Source organism: Carlito syrichta, unplaced genomic scaffold (assembly GCF_000164805.1).
Source record: "Carlito syrichta isolate Samal-C Ts95f unplaced genomic scaffold, Tarsius_syrichta-2.0.1 Scaffold92608, whole genome shotgun sequence".
Lineage (NCBI taxonomy): Eukaryota > Metazoa > Chordata > Mammalia > Primates > Tarsiidae > Carlito > Carlito syrichta.
Window position 1 is genome coordinate 39,165 of NW_007036704.1, and position 7,065 is coordinate 46,229.

Here is a 7,065-nt window from a genome sequence, read left to right on the forward strand (position 1 = left end):
CCGTGGATGCAGCCGGATGCCGCAATCCTAAGCAAGTTAATGCAGAAGAAAACCAAATACCACATTCTCTCACTTATATGAGAGAGCTAAACACTATGTACCTATGGACATAAAGATGAGATAAAGGCCGAGTGCCGTGGCTCAGCCTGTCATCCCTGCACTTTTGGAGGCCTAGGACAGAGGAGTGCCTGAGCCCAGGAGGTCAAGATCAGCCGGGCCACTCGGTGAAACATCGTCTCTACAATAAATCAAAAATAAACCAGGCATGGTAGCACATGCCTGGAGTTCTAGGTACTTGGAAGGCTGAGGTGGAAGGATTGCCCGAGTCTAGGTTACAGAGTGAGACTCCAACACACACACAAAGAATGAGACAACACTGGTCATCTGAAGGGGGAGATCGAAAGGGGGTAAGGGAGCCCGGCTCGGTGGCTCAGCCTGTAATCCCGCGCCTTTGGGAAGCTGAGGTGAGTGGGTTGCCTGAGCCCGCAGGTTCGAGACCGGCCCGGGCAGGCGAGACCTCATCTCTACAATAAAATCAAAAAATTAACCCGGTGTTTTAGCGCATGCCTGTAATTCCGGCTACTAGGAAGGCTGAGGCGGGAGGATCGCCAGACCCCAGCAGGTTGAGGCTGTGGTGGCCGGGAGCGGCCACTGCACTCCAGTCTGGGCGACAGAGTGAGACTCCAATTCAAAAAAAAAAAAAGAAATGTGTTTTTGGATTCAATTTGCTAGAATCTTATTGAGGATATTTGCATCTATGTTCATAAGGGATATTGGCCTGTAGCTCTCTTTTTTTGTGGGATCTTCACCCGGTTTGGGTATCGGTGTGATGTTAGCTTCGTAAAATGATTTGGGGAGAATTCCATCTTCCTCACTTGCCTGGAATACTTTCAAAAAGATTGGTATCAGCTCCTTTTTGTACATTTTGTAGAATTCTGCTGAAAAGTCATCCAGTCCAAGGTTTTTTTTTTTGGGAGGTAGTTTTTGTATGACAGAGTCAATTTCCTGGGTTGTTACTGGTCTATTTGGTGTCTCAATGTCTTCTTGCTTCAACCTGGGGAGGTTGTGTGATGTTAGAAAGTCCTCCATCTCATTTAGGTTATCAAGTTTGTTTCCATATAGGTGTACATAGTAATCTATGATAGTCTTTTGGATTTCTTCAGGGTCAATTGTGATTTGATCTTTTATTTTTCTGATTGTGTTTATGTGGCCTTTTTCTCTTTTTTTCTTGGTCATTCTGGCCAGGGGGTCCATCAATCTTGTTAACTCTTTCAAAGAACCAGCTTTTTTGTTTTTGATGTTTTCTATGATATTTTTGTCTTCTATGTCCCGTAGAAGTGGATTCTTATTTTGGTGATTTGTATTCTTCTGTTAAAGTTGGGGTTTTGGTGGTCTTCCCTTTCTAGCTCCCTTAGGTGATTTGTTAGGCTCTCCACTTATGATCTTTCCATTTTCTTTTTCTTTTTTTTATTATAAATTTGTGGGCTACAATTCAGGGTTAGTTATACAAATGTTGATTATGCAGGTACCCTTGTTGATAAGGTATGCCCCTCCCTTCCCTGGCAGTTTCCCTTAGCTGCCATTCCCACCCACTACCCTGACAGTTTCCCACTACTGCTAGTCCCTTTCTTATAATATTATAATTGTTCAAGGGCTGCTTATGAGTGAGAACACTCCGTTTTCTTGATGTGTGTTTGTAGAGATATAAATTCCCCTCTTAGAACTGTTTTCATGGCATCCCAGAGGTTTTAATGTTTCTTCATTTTCATTTGTTACCAGGAATCTTTAATTTGTGCTTTGATTTCAGTGTTGACCCAGTAGTTCTTCAGCATCATGCTGTTTAGTGTCCATGTCTTTGTGGGCTTTAGGGAGAGCTGTTGGTGTTGATATTTATTTTTATTCCACTGTGGCCTAACAATATGCCTGGCAAGATTTCAACCTTATGGAATTTGTTTATGCTTGATTTATGGCCAAGGATATGATGGATCTTGGAGTACATTCCATGTAGTGATGAGTAGAATGTATATTCTGTGGTTGTTGGGTGGAATAATCTGTAGGTATCTATTAAGTCCATTTGGTTGAGTATCAAGTTTAGGTTCCGGATTTCCTCATTGAATTTTTGCCTCAATGATCTATCTAGGGTTGTCAGTGAGGTATTCAAGTCCCCTGCTATAATAGCGTTAGAGTCAATATCTTCTTTCAGTTTACTTAGTAGTTGTATTATAAATGCTGGTGCTCCTGTGTTGGGTGCATATATGTTTAGGATGGATATTTATTCTTTTATCAGTATACAGTGTCCTTTTGCATTGTTTTAAATTTTTGAGAGCTTAAAGGTTGTTTTGTCTGATATTAGGATTGCAACTCCTGCCTTCTTTTGTGATCCGCTTGCCTGGAAACTCATTTTCCATCCTTTAACTTTGAGTCTGTGTGCATCCCTTGTCGTGAGGTGAGTCTCCTGGATGCAGCAAATAATTGGGTCATAGTTTCTTCTCCAGTTTGCCATCCTGTGTCTTTTCAGTGGTGCATTTAGTCCATTCATGTTCAGGCTGATTACTGAGATGTGATTCTTTTATCTCTGTCATGAGGTTCTCATAAAGCTTTTTCTTTGTTTGCTTCTTTTCTTTTGGCTTTGGGGTTGTTGTATGTGTGTGTTTTCAATTTTCTTGTTGCCCTGTATACTCTGTTGATTCTGTGCTCTGCTGTTCTCTTGGGAAGTGTGTAGTCATTCTTTATTTTCTTTCTTCTGTGCTTAATACCTTTTTAAGTGTCTCCTGTAGAGCTGGCCTGGAAGTTGCATAATCTCTTAGGGATTGAATGTCTGGGAAGGATTTTAATTCTCCCTCACTGATTAAACTGAACTTGGCTGGGTAGGAAATTCTTGGTTAAAATTGTTTATCTTTGAGGACTTTGAATATAGGGCTCCAGTCCCTCCTTGCTTGTAGTGTTTCTGCTAAGAGGCCTGCTGCTATTCTGATTGGTTTTCCCCAGTAGGTAGTCTGACCTTTCTCTCTTGCTGCCTTTTGAATTTTTTCTTTTGTGCCTACTTTGTGTAGGCAAATTACTATGTGTCCAGGGGTTGGTTTTCTCATTTGATGTCTTGTGGGGTTTCTCTGTATCTCTTGTGTTTGGCTGGTCACATCTCTGGTGAGATGGGGAACGTTTTCTTGGAGTTCCTCCTGGAATACTTACTCCAAGTTGTTCTCCATTTCCCTTTCTTCTTCTGGGATACCAATCAGGTATAGGTTTGGTCTCTTGATATAATCGCACATCTCTTGTAGGCTTTGTTCTTTCTTTCTGAGTCTTCTTTCTATGTTTTTTACAGATCAGGTTAATTCCATGTTTTGGTCTTCAAGTTCTGAGATTCTGTCTTCAGCTAGATTAATTCTGCTTTCCCTGATTATCATCTTGTTATTTATTACCTAGATTAAATTTTTATTGCCAAAATCTCTGTTACAAGTTCTTTTAGTGTTGCATCTTGTCTTTCTTGAGTCTTATTCACTCTTTCCATACATTCCCTAATCCCTGTTGTATTCTGGGTCAGTTGTTGACGACTTCCATTGAGATTTTTCAGGAGTTTTGTCTTTAGTACACTTGAAATTGCCTGAGGTCTTCCTTTGGTTTTTCCTCATTTGTGACAGATCTCTTGTTTTTCTCTTTAGTTTTGTTATTCAGTGTAAGTAGGAGAGGCTTTCCCTTCTGATGTTTGCTCAGGCTTCTATTCTTCCCTGATCTGGGCTCTGGATTTGTTCTATTTTGAAATAGGACAGTTGATGGGAAGCTTTGTTGTCTCTCATAGTTTTTGAAATTTGAATAAAGTAGGGAATGGGGTGCTAGGATTCAGAAACTACTTGCAAATTACAATGTTCACTTATTGTGGTATGTGTTCCCTGAGACCCATACCCCACCACCACTCTATATGACAACACAGAGCAGAAACCAATGCAAAAGAAATTGAACACACACACCCCAAAACACACTAGAATAACATCAAAGTGAAACAAAACAAGCAACAACAGCAAAAAACAAGAAAAACTAAATGCACATACACATGCCTAGCATACAGTTAATAGAGAAGAAAAAAAGAAAAATTGAAGGGGAAAAAAATGGAATTCAGGTCGAACCCTCACACATATATTGATACACACCTTAAACTATAAAAAATGAAAGTAAAAAAACCCAGAACAAAAGAGCAAAAACATGCCAACAACAACAACAAAATTCAAGATGAACATTCAATCATTCACATACACACATAAACAGAAAACAACAAATAAAAGAATAAAGAAACAGAAAAAGAAAAGAAAAAAATGGGGGGGGAGCAGATCAAACCCTCAGATACACATTCATGCATCTATTTTATTTATTTCTTTGTTTTTGTTTTTGTTTTTGAGTTGGAGTCTCACTCTGTCACCCAGACTAGAGTGCAGAGGCCACTCCTGGTCACTGCAGCCTGACCTGCTGGGCTCCAGAGATCCTTCCGCCTCAACCTTCCAAGTAGCTGGAACTACAGGCATGTGCTACCATGCCTGGCTAGTTTTTGATTTATTGTAGAGATGAGGTCTCACCCAGTTGCCCAGGTGGGTCTTGAACCCACGGGTTTAGGCAATCCACTCACTTTGGCCTCCCAAAGCGCTGGGAGGCTGAGCCCATGCATCTATTTTAAAAATAGATGCTACACATTCATGCAAATATTTTTAAAATAGACTAACAAACAGTCAAGAATTTTTGAAAATTTTTTTTAAAAATTGAAAATGTAAAAAATCCCTGCCCTCTTGTGGCAGGCTCTGTAATTGTTCCTCTAATCAGGTCTCTTCTGCAGAGCTACCTCTTTCACTATCACCTAAGTGTCTGAAGCAGGGGAGGAGGAGGGGCAGTGGAGGTGGGTGGGGCTGCAGTCCTCCCCTCCCACTCTTGCATGGTCAGGGAGATCTCCTTCCATGGGGAGGTATGGGATTGTTGCTTCCCCAGGTATGTACTCACAGGGCCTATCCTGAAATGGAGTTCTCCTATTGCAACTGACACCCAGGCTCCACCTGGGTTTGTCCCTCTCAGTCATGGCCCAGTTGTGTGGGTCTGACGTTCAGAGGAATGCTGGGGAGGAGGGGGGTTGGGTCAGCCCTGGACTCACCACTGATCTCTTCGGAGTCCTTCCTCATCCTTTTCTGGCCACACCCTTTGTCCCCTGGCTGGATCAGGGTAGGGAGTGGGGCTCCTGAAACCCTCTGAAGTTTGTGCTTTCAGGATAATCCCTCTGGATCAGTCCCTGAGGAGTTGATTCGCCAGTCACAGAGATCAGGTCTGTTGTTCCTTGGTGAGCGCGTCAGAGCACTTTCCTGCCCCACCTTCAAGATGGTGGTGGGGTTCCTCTCTTGTCCTCTTCCGTGGGACTCTGCCTCTGGACTCTTTCCGCAACCCCTGCTGCCAGTGCCCTGCCAGGCACTGAAGTGGTGGGGCAAAGCCAGGAGGTCTCTCTCCGGCTGCACCGATGAGGGACTAGACATCACCTAAGCTTTCAAATTGTTGGCACTTATATATCTGTTATTTCCCCCTTGGTTTGTGTCTTCCCTCATTTTTTATGTTCTTGAACAGAGTTGGCTGTGATATGTCAATTGGTAAGTTCTTTCAAATAACTGAATTATACTTTTTGTTAATATCTTAATTGGTTTTAGCCTTGATATTTTAATTCTTTTCCTAATTTCTTTGTGTTTACTCTCCTGGATTTTGCTGAGTCTGTTCCATATTTTTAAAAAGCAATGGATTAAATTATTTATTATATTTTCAATTATATTACTATCATTTATAGCATTTAATACATCATCTTTACTTTTTTTTTTTGAGTTGGAGTCTCACCCTGTCACCCAGACTGGAGTGCAGTGGCCGCTCCCGACCACTGCAGCCTCGACCTGCCGGGCTCCGGCGATCCTTCCACCTCAGCCTTCCAAGTAGTTGGAACTACAGGTGCGCTACCACGCCCGGCTAATTTTTTATTTATTGTAGAGATGAGGTCTCGCCAAGTTGCCCAGGCGGGTCTCGAACCCGCAGGCTCAGGCAGTCCACTCACCTCAGTCTCCCAAAGCACGGAATTACAGGCTGAGCTGCCGAGTCCGGCTTTTAATAATTATATTAAACATTATTATTATTATTATTGAGTCACAGTCTCACTCTGTCGCCCAGACTGGAATGCAGTGAGTGGCACGCTCACATCCACCCAGCCTTGACCTGCTGGGCTCAGGTCATCCTTCCACCTCAGCCTTCCAAGCAGCTGTAACTACAGGCATGTACCACCACAACCAGCTAATTTTTTGATTTATTGTAGAGACAAGGTCTCACCATGTTGCCCAGGCTGGTCTTGAACCCATGGGCCCAGCCAATCCTCTTGCCTCTGCCTCCCAAATTGTTGGGACTAAAGGCATGAGCCACCATGCCTGGCAAACATAATTAAGTACAGAACTAGTAAAAAGATAACATGACTTTTAAAATTTAAATAATATAAATAAAGTTAAAGTATCCTTTAATACTGCCACGCTCAGAACTGATTTGACTGGTTAAGGGCTTCACATAGCTATTAAGTGGCCTAAACTGGATTTGAATTGAGATCTTCAGATTTCAAGTTTCATACATTTTCATTAAAGGCTTACCTCTTCAACACATATTTGTTGAGTAAGTGTATGAATGCTCTCAAGGGTGGTAAATGCTTCTACCTCCACTTGGTGGTTGATGCTTGAAATTCAGCCTAAAATTTCATTCCTTTTTGCTTAATCTCTTAATAGCATTGTAAACTATAGTGTTTATTAGGTGGGATTATTACAAATGGTGTATATATATTGTTAAGAAGTAAAAATATAGCCAGGCGTGGTGGTTTATGCCTGTAATCCCAGCACTTTGGGAGGTGGAGGTGAGAGGATTGCCTGAGCCCACGGATTCAAGACCAGCCTGGGCAACTTTGTGAGACCTTGTCTCTACAATAAATAAAAAAATTAGCCAGGCGTGGTGGCACATGCTACAATGTGTATGTTCCAGCTACTTGGAAGGTTGAGGTGGAAGGATCACCTGAGCCTAGCAGGT